This window comes from Arachis ipaensis, chromosome B1, assembly GCF_059453495.1.
Source record: "Arachis ipaensis isolate K30076 ecotype BB chromosome B1, ASM5945349v1, whole genome shotgun sequence".
NCBI lineage: Eukaryota > Viridiplantae > Streptophyta > Magnoliopsida > Fabales > Fabaceae > Arachis > Arachis ipaensis.
Window position 1 is genome coordinate 135,997,894 of NC_142436.1, and position 12,525 is coordinate 136,010,418.

At 40.1% G+C, this 12,525-nt stretch overlaps 1 pseudogene; it reads left to right on the forward strand.

The window, feature by feature from the left end:
- Positions 1-6,858: 6,858 nt before the first annotated feature.
- On the forward strand, positions 6,859-10,933 carry LOC110266674 (uncharacterized; annotated as a pseudogene).
- The last annotated feature ends 1,592 nt before the right edge of the window (positions 10,934-12,525 follow it).

Genomic DNA, 12,525 nt, shown 5'->3' on the forward strand with positions numbered 1-12,525 from the left:
AGTTATGTGCTTCACCTCGGTTTCTGCAAAGCGCCCCAAGAGCTCCGAGGCTTTCTCCAAGTACCTTTTCATAGTTGGGTCTTTTGCCTGGTACTCCCCACTTATTTGAGAGGTCACCACCTGGGAGTCGCTGTATACCATCACTTTCGTAGCACCGACTTCTTCAGCCAGCTTCAATCCTGCGATCAAGGCTTCGTATTCTGCCTGATTATTTGAAGCTGGGAATTCGAACTTGAGGGAAACTTCTATCTGGGTTCCCCTTTCATCTACCAATATTATGCCTGCGCCGCTTCCTGTTTTATTGGAGGATCCATCCACGTAGAGTTCCCAGGTAGTCGGTTTGTCCTCTTGATCCCCTGCATATTCAGCAACGAAGTCGGTGAGGCACTGGGCTTTAATCGCCGTCCGAGTTTCATACTTTAAGTCGAACTCGGAGAGCTCTATTGCCCATTGTACCATTCTTCCTGCAATATCCGTTTTTTGGAGGATCTGCTTCATGGGTTGGTTCGTGCGGACTCTTATTGTGTGAGCCTGAAAGTAAGGCCGTAGCCTTCGAGAGGCTATTACTAAGGAGTAGGCAAACTTTTCTAATTTGTGGTACCTTAGCTCAGGGCCCTGTAGAACTTTACTGATGAAGTAGATTGGGTGTTGCCTGACCTCCTCTTCTCTTATCAAGGCTGCTGAGACAGCCCTGTCTGCCACGGAGAGGTATAGGATGAGGTCTTTTCCGGCTATAGGTCGGGTCAAGATAGGAGGCTGGCTCAAAAACTTTTTGAACTCCTGGAACGCCTCCTCGCATTCGGGGGTCCACTCAAACTGGTGCCCCTTTTTTAGTAGGGAGAATAGTGGAAGGGATCTTAATGCTGATCCTGCCAAAAATCTGGAGAGAGCTGCTAGTCGGCCATTCAGCTGTTGGACTTCTCTCAAACAAGTCGGGCTTTTCATCTCTAAGATAGCTCTACACTTGTCGGGATTGGCTTCGATCCCTCTTTGTGTTGGCATGAATCCTAGAAATTTTCCTGCCTCCACTGCGAAGGCGCACTTTGCAGGGTTTAGTCTCATCCCGTGCAACCTTATGGTATCAAAGACTTGTGAGAGGTCGGATAGGAGGTCCACTTCTTCCTTGGTTTTTACCAGCATATCGTCGACATAGGCTTCCATTAAGCTCCCTAAGTGGGGGGCAAACACCTTATTCATCAGCCTCTGATATGTGGCCCCTGCATTTTTCAATCCAAATGGCATGACCACGTAGCAATAGTTGGCTCTGGGCGTGATGAATGATGTTTTTTCCTGGTCTGGTTCGTACATCGGGATTTGGTTATACCCTGAGTAGGCGTCCATGAATGACAGGTATTGATACCCCGAGCTAGAGTCCACTAGGGCGTCAATGCTTGGTAGTGGATAGGGGTCCTTGGGACATGCCTTATTTAAGTCGGTGTAGTCGACGCACATTCTCCATTTACCATTTTGTTTTTTGACTAGCACTACATTGGCTAGCCATGTTGGGTATTTGACTTCTCTGATGAAGCCGGCTTCTAGGAGCGCCTGCACTTGTTCTTCTACTACTAGGGCTCGCTCTGGGCCGAGCTTGCGTCTTCTTTGTTGTACAGGTCGAGACCCTGAGTAGACCGAGAGCTTGTGAGACATGAGCTCGGGATCTATCCCAGGCATGTCGGAGGCCTTCCAGGCGAAGAGATCGGAGTTATCTCTTAGGAGCCTAGTCAACCCTTGTCTTAGGGTTTCCCCTAGGTTGGCTCCTATGTGAGTGTTTTTTCCTTCCTCTTCGCCGACCTGAATTTCCTCAGTTTTTCCCCCGGGCTGTGGTCGTAGCTCTTCTTTAACCCTTGCTCCCCCGAGTTCTATTGTGTGGACTTCTCTGCCTTTTCCTCTCAGGTTTAGGCTTTCATTGTAGCACTTCCTTGCCAGCTTCTGATCTCCCCTCACCGTCGCTATTCCCGACGAGGTCGGGAACTTCATGCATAGGTGGGGTGTCGATACCACCGCTCCAAGTCGATTAAGGGTAGCCCTGCCGATTAAAGCATTATAAGCCGACCCCACGTCGATGACTATGAAGTCTATACTCAGAGTCTTTGATTTTTCCCCCTTTCCAAAGGTGGTGTGGAGGGGTAAAAATCCTAGTGGCTTTATCGGCGTGTCACCTAATCCGTATAAGGTGTCGGGGTAGGCTCTTAACTCTTTCTCATCTAAACCTAGCTTGTCGAAAGCGGGCTTAAAGAGGATGTCTGCTGAGCTTCCTTGGTCTACTAGGGTTCTGTGTAGATGGGCATTTGCCAGGATCATAGTAATTACCACTGGGTCATCGTGCCCAGGGATTACTCCTCGCCCGTCTTCCTTTGTGAATGAAATGGTCGGAAGATCGGGGGACCCCTCTTCGACCTGGTAGACTCTCTTGAGATGTCTTTTTCGGGAGGATTTTGTGAGTCCCCCTCCCGCAAATCCTCCTGAGATCATATGGATATGTCTCTCCGGAGTTTGTGGTGGTGGATCTCTTCTATCCGCATCTTCTCGCTTTCTTTTTCCATGACCGTCCGACCTTTCTATGAGATATCTGTCAAGCCGACCTTCTCTGGCTAGCTTTTCTATCACATTTTTAAGGTCGTAACAGTCGTTTGTGGAGTGTCCATATATCTTATGGTACTCGCAGTAATCACTGCGGCTCCCCCCTTTTTTATTCTTGATGGGTCTGGGGGGAGGCAGCCTTTCAGTATTGCAAATTTCTCTGTATACGTCCACTACAGGAACTTTCAATGGAGTATAAGAGTGATATTTTCTTGGCCTATCAAGGCCGAGCTCTTCCTTCTTCTTCGCTTCCCTCTCCCTTTCTTTCGTTGAGGGAGGGGGCCCGATTCGCAAACTCGGGTCTCTTAGCCTAGCGTTTTCTTCCATATTGATGTACTTTTCAGCTCTTTCCTGTACATCATTTAAAGAGGCGGGGTGTCTTTTTGATATGGACTGTGAGAAGGGACCTTCTCTAAGACCATTGACTAGCCCCATGATGACCGCTTCGGTGGGCAGGTCTTGAATCTCCAAACATGCTTTGTTGAATCTTTCCATATAGGCCCGTAAGGACTCCCCGACCTCCTGTTTTATTCCCAGGAGGCTTGGTGCATGTTTTACTTTGTCCTTCTGGATGGAGAACCTCATCAAGAATTTTCTTGAGAGGTCTTCAAAACTGGTAATTGACCTCGGAGGGAGACTGTCGAACCACTTCATCGCTGCTTTGGACAAGGTTGTCGGGAAAGCTTTGCATCGCGTAGCGTCTGAAGCGTCGGTCAGATACATCCGACTTTTAAAGTTGCTCAGATGATGCTTTGGATCGGTGGTTCCATCGTAGAGGTCCATATCGGGGCTTCTAAAGTTTCTCGGAACTTTTGCCCTCATTATGTCCTCGCTAAACGGATCTTTCTCTCTTAAGGGAGAATCTTCTCTATCGCCTTGGGAATTCCGACCCTTGAGGGAGGATTCTAACTTTAAGAGTTTTCTTTCTAACTCTTTTCGTCGCTCCATCTCCTCTTTTAGGTTCTTTTCAGCTTCCCTTTGTCGTTCCCGCTCCTGCTCTAGCTACTCGAGGCGGCTATGAATTAGCCCCATAAGCTCACTAGCGAGAGGGGGTCCTTCTTTTTCTGACTCGCGCCCCCCCGAGGAGTTTGCCTTCGGATTTTTGATTCCGGAAGTACCTTCCTTATTTTGATCATTAGCTTCCTGGTGGAGGTTCTGATCTGCTTCATTGTTTCCGGTGTTCAAATTCTCTTGATCAGAATCTGTCTCCACATGACCTTCTTCAGGGGATCTTTCCGCCATCACTGGTCAATCTCTCGGGTCCCCGGCAACGGCGCCAATGTTACGGTGGGTAACCGGAGATTAGTGGGCCGGATGACGTTGGTTGACCCAAACGTGTGAGGGAGGTGGCCAGCTGGTGCACCTGAAACTCGGTGTTCCTCCGTTCGACTTGTGCGTCTGGAAGAATGGGGGGTGGTACCTGCAATGACACTCCAATGCCTAAGTTAGCAAGAGTGTGAGCAAGTTGAGAAAGTATTGGGACTTAGTGATACCTGAGGGATGTCAGGGTATTTATAGTGGTGAACCAATAACCACCGCTGAAGTAGTGCCACCTTTTTAGGTGGATAACCGTTCCCATATCTTAGGGAGGTTAAGATATGGCTCTACGAAGTGGTTAGAGAGTTTCTAGGGGCAGTTACTTATTCGAATGAGTGTTATCTGCCAGCTAACCCTCGTATCCGACTTCTTTGGAGCAGGTCGTGTTCAGTACCGACTTCTGGGGATGAAGGCTGGTACTGGAGGAGGGCCAACCCCTTTGGGTTGGGCTTCTTTGCTTGGATCCTGGGCCCTATTTATTGGGCCAGGGTATGAACAATATGTATGTTGTTTCATGTATGATATAAAATATATAAAGATAGAATAATATTTTAACAAACAGAGTTAATGATAATAAATAGAATTAATGACAATAAATAAGAAGATAGTTTTTCCTTAAATAGTTTAATAATAATATTAAATTTATTATTAATTGTGAGATTATATTAGTAAAAGTTATTGAATGAAAAGAGATAATAATAAAAAAATTTTAAATTTAAAGAGAAATCTTATGTAATAATAGAGTAATAGTCTAATAGATAAAATGTTATTATTTATTTATTTATCTATTTTTATTATATAAAAATTAATACAAATTTATTATAGAATAAACTTGTATCATATTAATCTTTGTGATTGAAGTCACCAGAAAAAAATAATTGTGTGTGGCAATTTTATAATTTTCCAATAGTAATGGTACAAAACTTTAATAGTCTTAATCAATTAAATTTAATACCTATTATTATTGAAAAGTAACGGTTACATATAATTAATATTTATATTAAAACGGTAATAGTAACTATTTTTAGTTGCAAATATTTAAAAAGTTTTTATGTAAAATTGATGGTTAAAAATAGTTAGATGATGACAGATAAAAGAAGAAAGGAAAGAGAACGACACCAACATTTATTGATACGAGTTCTATGGGATAAACTGAGAACTGTCATATGCCAATTGGTCCAATTACAAGAGCAACAACTAAGAGAATAAAAGAAGGTTTTGCAAACATGGCTAAATCATGTGTTTAGGAGATGCATCAAGAATTGGGCAAGACAATGATTAACGATTATCAAAAGTCACACGTCTTACTATTTTACAAGATGCATTGAAAACCCTCATTAGTTAAGATGAATTAAAAGAGACATCACTTTCTTAGAATTTATTCTATGTTTATTTTATTTTTTTGTTATTTGATTGTTTTAGGCCCAATTATGATTTGTCCCATATTTTATTCTAGTGAACTTATGAGTTAGGGATTTAAATTTAAGAGGTATAAAAACCCTCTAAAACCTGGTAACTATTTCTTTTCCTTAATTTTATGAATGAAATTTTCTTTGAGTTTCTTTGAGAAACTTGGGTGTGAACAGGTGAGGTAGAGTAATTCTCTTAGCTGTATCAGGAAATCAAATTGAGGTAGAGGAGTCCCTTTCTTTGATCTTCTGTCTTATCCTGGGTTACGTTCCGTATCATTTGGTATCAGATTTCAGGTATTAGATTAATTTTCATTAGTCTACGTTCACCCTTTTTGTGTTCTATATAAATTTAAAAAAAAAAAATTTCCAGCCATGCATAGTCACTTTATCCTTACGTCTTGTTCTTTTCTTGTTTATTGGCTTTTAATTCCTTTCCCTAGGATTACTCTCTTTCCTTGCTGCCTTTGTATTCATCATTATTCTTTTCGTCTTTCATTTTTATTACTTTATTATCATTCTTCTCATTATTAGTAAAAAAAAAAAAGAGTATGCACTTTGAAATTTCTTCTTATAATTAGTAAATTTTCTTTTGCCAACACACCTTGAGTACCAAAAAAAAAAACAAAAAAAAGAATACATACTTAAGAGTACATACTTTAAAGTTTACAGTAGCACTCAAGCAAAAAAAAAAAAAAACACAAAAAAAGAGTTGTGTTCTTATAAAAAAAACAAAGCAACAATCTCGAAAAAAAATCATTACGTACGTTATTATTATTATTCTTATTCTTATTATTTTATTTTTTTTATTATTCTTATCTTTTGTCTTTTGTGTCTTTGTCCCTTTTTATTATTCTGTCCATCTTTTTCTCTTATCGTTGCGTCGGATTTTCTCTATCTTTTATTTTTATTTGATTTCTAAAGTGCAACAGTCAAAGAGATTCAAGAGTGGTAAAAGGCAAGAGTGGTAAGTTCAATCGAGGGTAAAAGCCAATTTTGAGAATAAACACGAGTGTCCATCTTTGAGTGAAACACGTGAGCGAGTGATTGTGAGGTCCTTTTATAACATTTTTGTTACAGGTTCATTGTTATGGTAGCTCATTCCGAAGATACTTTAGTTGACATGGAGTTGATGCAAAGGGCCATTCAACACTTAACTAATCGCTTGACTGAATTGGAAGCATGGAAGTAAGAGGTGACACAGACACTATCCAAGATTACTAAACAAGGACCTTTCCGGAATCGGCATCAGAATCATGTACCTTCTGATGATGACTCTGATGGGGTTATAACACCTCGACCTAAAAGTCAAGATAGCAATATCAACGTCATCAAGATGCAAATACCACCATTCAAAGGGAGAAATGATCCTGAAGTTTATTTGGAGTGGGAACGTAAGGTGGAAAGAATTTTTGCTTGTCATAATTACTCTGAGGCAAAGAAGGTTCGTTTGGCAGCAGTTGCATTCTCTGACTATGCCTTGCTTTGGTGGGATGAACTAGTGAAGACACGACGGTGGAATGATGATCACCCTATAGAGCCTTGGGATCTTATGAAGCGCCTCATGAAGAAACGATTTGTGCCTTCGTACTACTACAGGAAAGTGCATCAGAAGTTACATCGACTGACTCAAGGCTCCAAGTCCGTTGAAGACTACCATAAGGAAATGGAAATGCTTATGATTACTGCCAACATAGAAGAGGACACTGAGGTTACTATGGCACGATTTGTGGGTGGTTTGAATAGAGCAATTGCTGATGTGGTGGAGTTACATCATTATGTGGAGATGGAGGATTTGGTCAGTATGGCAATGAAGGTGGAGAGGCAACAACAAAGAAGAGCACCAAGAGGATTATCGCATGCTAATCCGAAGTGGGAGTCTCGTAGTGCTGACACAAAAAATACTAAGGGTGTTGAATCCAATGCATTGCTTGATGCTACGAAGAAGAAAGGTAATTCTAACTCTTCTTCTGCTACTTCTAGACATCGAGATATTAAATGCTTCAAGTGTCATGGTATGGGTCATTATGCTAGTGATTGCCCAAATAGGAGATTGATGGTTATTAGAGGAGATGATATTGTGTCTGATTTTGATCATGGTGATGACTCTGATCATAATAGCATGCCATCTTTGGAGGATTGTTCTGATGGTGATGTTGAGTATGCAGTCCATGGTGAATCTCTTGTTGTTAGACGTGCTTTGAATTTGTAGGTGAAAGAAGATAGTCTAGAGCAACGCCACAATCTTTTTCACACTAGATGCTTGGTGGGTGGAAAAGTGTGTAGTCTAATTATTGATAGCGGGAGTTGGACTAATGTGGCTAGTACACTTATGGTGGAGAAATTGGTTTTGACATGTGTTCGACATCCTAAACCATATACGTTGCAGTGGTTGAATGACAGTGGAAAGATCAAGGTTGACAAACAGGTGACAATTGCATTCTCTGTTGGCAAGTATGTTGATGAGGCATTGTGTGATGTGGTGCCAATGCAAGCTTGTCATTTATTATTGGGGCGACCTTGGCAGTTCGACCGTCGAGCATTTCATGATGGTTACACGAATCGATTCTCCTTTGATTTTAATGGTCGCAAGATCACTCTTGCTCTTTTATCACCTAAGGAGGTTTACCTTGACCAGTTGAAGCTTCAACAGGATACCAAGGGGAACATGGGATGTGAGATCAAAGAAAAATATAAGAGAAAAGAGGCTATGAGAGAAAAGAATATAGCAAAAGGCCCAAAGGTGAGTGAAAAGAAAGAAAAGAGTCCATGTCATGAGAGTAGTACAAATACAAAAAAAAAATTTGAGAAAGTTGAGAGCAAATTGTGTTTCTTTGCAAAAGAGAGAGATTTAAAGAGTGCTTTAATAGGCAAGAACGCTTTGTTTATGGTTTGGTTTAGGGATATTTTATTCTCTGACACTGACCTTAACCCAAATTTGCCAAATAGCTTTGTCTTTTTGTTGCAGAAATTTGCCGATGTCTTTCCTACTGACGTACCACGTGGTTTGCCTCCATTACGTGGGTTTGAGCACCAAATTGATTTTATTCCTGGTGCTAGCATTCCTAATAGACTAGCCTATAGGAGTAATCCTGAAGAGACAAATGAGCTTCAAAGGCAAGTGGAGGAGTTATTAGCCAAAGGTCACATCCGGGAGAGTATGAGTCTATGTGCTGTACCAGTTTTGTTGGTTCCAAAGAAGGATGGTACTTGGCGAATGTGTGTGGATTGTCGTGCAGTCAATAAAATTACGGTAAAGTATCGTTATCCTATCCATAGGTTAGATGACATGCTTGATGAGTTATATGGTGCATGCATATTCACTAAAATTGATTTGAAAAGTGGGTATCATCAAATTCGAATGAAACCAGGGGATGAATGGAAGAATGCATTTAAAACAAAACATGGGTTATATGAGTGGTTAGTAATGCCTTTTGGGTTAACTAATGCCCCTAGTACTTTTATGCGTCTAATGAACCATGTTTTGCGAGACTTTTTGGGTAAATTTGTTGTTGTTTATTTTGATGATATTCTCATTTATAGCACTTGTTTGGATGACCACTTGTCACATGTTTCAGCTGTTTTGGAAGTGCTTCGAAAAGAAAAATTATATGCTAATCTTAAAAAGTGCACTTTTTGTATTGATCGAGTTATATTTCTTGGTTTTGTTGTGAGTGCGAGTGGAATTGAAGTTGATGAGGAAAAGGTAAAGGCCATTCGTGAATGGCCAACGCCTAAGAATGCTTCTGAGGTACGAAGTTTTCATGGGTTAGCTGGGTTTTATAGAAGATTTGTAAAAAAAATTTCTACCATTGCTGCGTCTCTCACAGAGGTTATAAAAAAGGATGTTGGATTTAAATGGGAAAGGGAACAAGACATTGCATTTCATACCCTAAAAGACTATTTGTGTTCTGCTCCTATTCTTGTTTTACCTAACTTTGATAAAACCTTTGAGATTGAATGTGATGCTTCTGGGATTGGTATAGGTGCTGTTTTAATGCAGGAAAAACGAGCCATTGCCTTCTTCAGTGAAAAGTTGAATTTAGCTTAGCGTAAATATTTAACATATGACAAAGAATTATATGCTTTGGTTTGGGCCTTAGAGGTTTGACAACACTACCTCTTACCTAAGGAGTTTGTGATTCACACGGATCATGAATCTTTGAAGCACTTAAAAGGACAAGGTAAGCTTGATAAAAGACATGCTAAATGGGTGAAATTTATTGAAACATTTTTCTATGTGATTGCCTTTAAACAAGGTAAAGATAATGTCGTTGCTGATGCTTTATCTCGGAGGTATGCTTTGATTACTACACTTACCTCTAAGTTATTGGGATTTGAGTTTTTAAAGGAGTTGTATGTCACTGATTTTGACTTTTCTGCTATTTATGCCTCTTGTGAACATAGTGCATTTAACAAATTTTATAGACATGAAGGTTTTCTGTTTCGTGGTAATAGAATTTGTGTGCCTGCTTGTTCTATGAGGGACTTACTTGTTCTTGAATCACATAATGGGGGTTTGATGGGTCATTTTGGTGTGCATAAGACATTGGATGTGTTATCTGAACATTTTTACTGGCCACGCATGCGTAGAGATGTTGAAAAATTTTGTGCTAAGTGTGTTGCATGTAAACAGGCTAAATCTAAGTCTTAACCACATGGTTTGTATGCCCCTTTACCTATTCCTATGCATCCGTGGGTTGATATTTCTATGAATTTTGTTCTTGGTTTGCCTCGAACAAAAAAAGGTCGAGATAGCATTTTTGTTGTGGTAGACAGATTTAGTAAAATGGCTCATTTTATTGCATGCCATAAAACTGATGATGCAACAAATATTGTTGATCTGTTCTTTAGAGAGGTTGTGCGTTTGTATGGTGTTCCCCAAACTATTGTTTCTGATCGTGACGTAAAATTTTTGAGTCATTTTTGGAAAGTTTTATGGGGTAAATTAGGCACAAAATTATTATACTCTACTACTTGTCATCCTCAAACTGATGGTCAAACTGAAGTAGTAAATAGAACTTAGGGACCTTATTACGTGTTTTTGTTGGTAAGAATTTGAAAACTTGGGAAGATTGTTTACCTTTTCTTGAGTTTGCTTATAATAGAACTATTCATTCTTCTACTGGGTTTTCTCCTTTTGAACTTGTTTATGGTTTAATCCTTTAACTGTTTTGGACTTATTTCCTTTGCCTTTGAGTGATATTGTTAGCTTGGATGCAGAAGGTAAAGCTGAAAAGGTTAAAGCAATGTACTTGAAAGCACGTGAATCGCTTGAACAGAAAAATAAGTTGATAGCCCAACGGGTGAATAAAGGTCGAAGACAACTTATCTTTGAACCTGGTGACTGGGTATGGGTTCATTTGAGAAAGGAGAGATTTCCTACTCAAAGAAAATCCAAGTTAGACCCTAGGGGCGATGGTCCATTTCAAGTGCTCGAAAGGGTCAATAATAATGCTTACAAGATTGACCTTTCAGGTGAATATAATGTATCAGCTACTTTTAATGTCTCTGACCTATCTCCTTTTGCTTGTGATGCAGATTCGAGGACGAATCTTTTTCAGGAGGGAGGGAATGATACGAGCCCTATGGGACAAACTGAGAACTGTCATATGCCAATTGTGTAATACCCGGTCTAACCAAAATTAATTAAATAATAAGTTAAATAAGAGCGAATATGGTTGGAAGATTTGGCAATTGGAATTTGATAATTCAAATATGATATTTGGATTCAGTGAATTTTTCCGAGTCGGAAAACATAGTTTTCTGCGTAAAAGCGCGCAGTGGAATTTTGACCGGCAGTACCGGCTGAGATCTGTCTGGCACTACAGCTGAGAAAATTGATTATGGGTAAATAATATTAATAAATGAGGAACTATAATTAGGGAAGGTAGAAATATTTAAAGTGCAATTTAGAGCGCTAATCTTAAAGGTTTTGGCCCAAAATTGGGCCAATAGGCAAAAATAAGTGAACCGGGCCTAAGTGGGCCCAAGACCCAACATATATAAACATTAGTCATGAGCATTTCAGCTCATTTTGCCCTAAAGAAGGGGTGTTGGGCGCTGAAATTGGGAAGAGAGAAGAGAAGAGAGAAAACCTAACTCTCTTTGATCTTCAAACCACCATAACTTGAGCTACGGAGCTCCGATTGACGAGCCGTTTGCGGCCACGCGTCGCTCTTCTCATACTCTACAATTCTATCTAAGTTTTGTGGTGAGTCTTCCATTCATCTCTGCCCAATTTTCGAAATTCCCCACTGTTACACGTTTTTAGGTAATTAGTGTTGAAATCTTGTGATTTTGGGTGTTTAGGGATACTCCAACATGGATTCTAAGTGGGTTCTATCCCTACTTCATATGGGCTGAGGTAAGAAGTGCTCAAACCCTTGTGACTTGTCATTTTTATGAGCCCTAGGTTGATGTATGTATGTGATATTGGTTATGTTAGTGTATTTGGTGATGTTGGTGCACTATTGGGAGATTGGTATTGCTTGAGGAGCTTTGGTGAGGCTTGGAGCTAAGGTTGGTGAAGACTTCCAAAGAAGAGGCTCAATTGGTTTGGCTACAAGAGGTACGGTTTAAGTTTCATTTAAGTACCGTGTGTTGTGATGAGAATTCCTAGGCTAGATGCCCCTAGGATTAAGTTTGGATTGTGTAAATGGTTGGTGCTAATATGCATAGTTGGTATGTAATGTGAATTAATGATTTGGGTTGAGAATTGTGTGGCCTTGTATGCTTGGTGTATTGAGAATTTGATGTACTGGGTAATGAGTATTAATTTGTGGTTTATGCATTTAAATTATGATATTGGGCCGGAGGCCGTGGGTTTTGGGTCGGAGGCCGAAAAAAGGTGATAAAGGTAAGTTGATGTGTGCATTGTATGATGACACAAGTGATTGGATGAATTTCAGATAATGAATATATGAATGATTGGGTTGGTTATTGAATAATAAGGTTTGAGGAGTTGAGGTGTGGGATTTGGTAAATTTGGGTGCAATTATATAGATGAGGTATGTTTGGTTTTGGTTGAGATATATTATATGGTCATATATGTGATTATGATTATTGATGCCTTGATGGTATGATGATGCATTAGAGATATGTTTGTCGTGATATATGCTTGAGGAATGATTAAGGTTGATTTGTGGGTGAAGCCACGTGATAGTGAGTACGATATTGATTATGTATAATGATGGTTGATTGGAAATAGTGTTGTTGA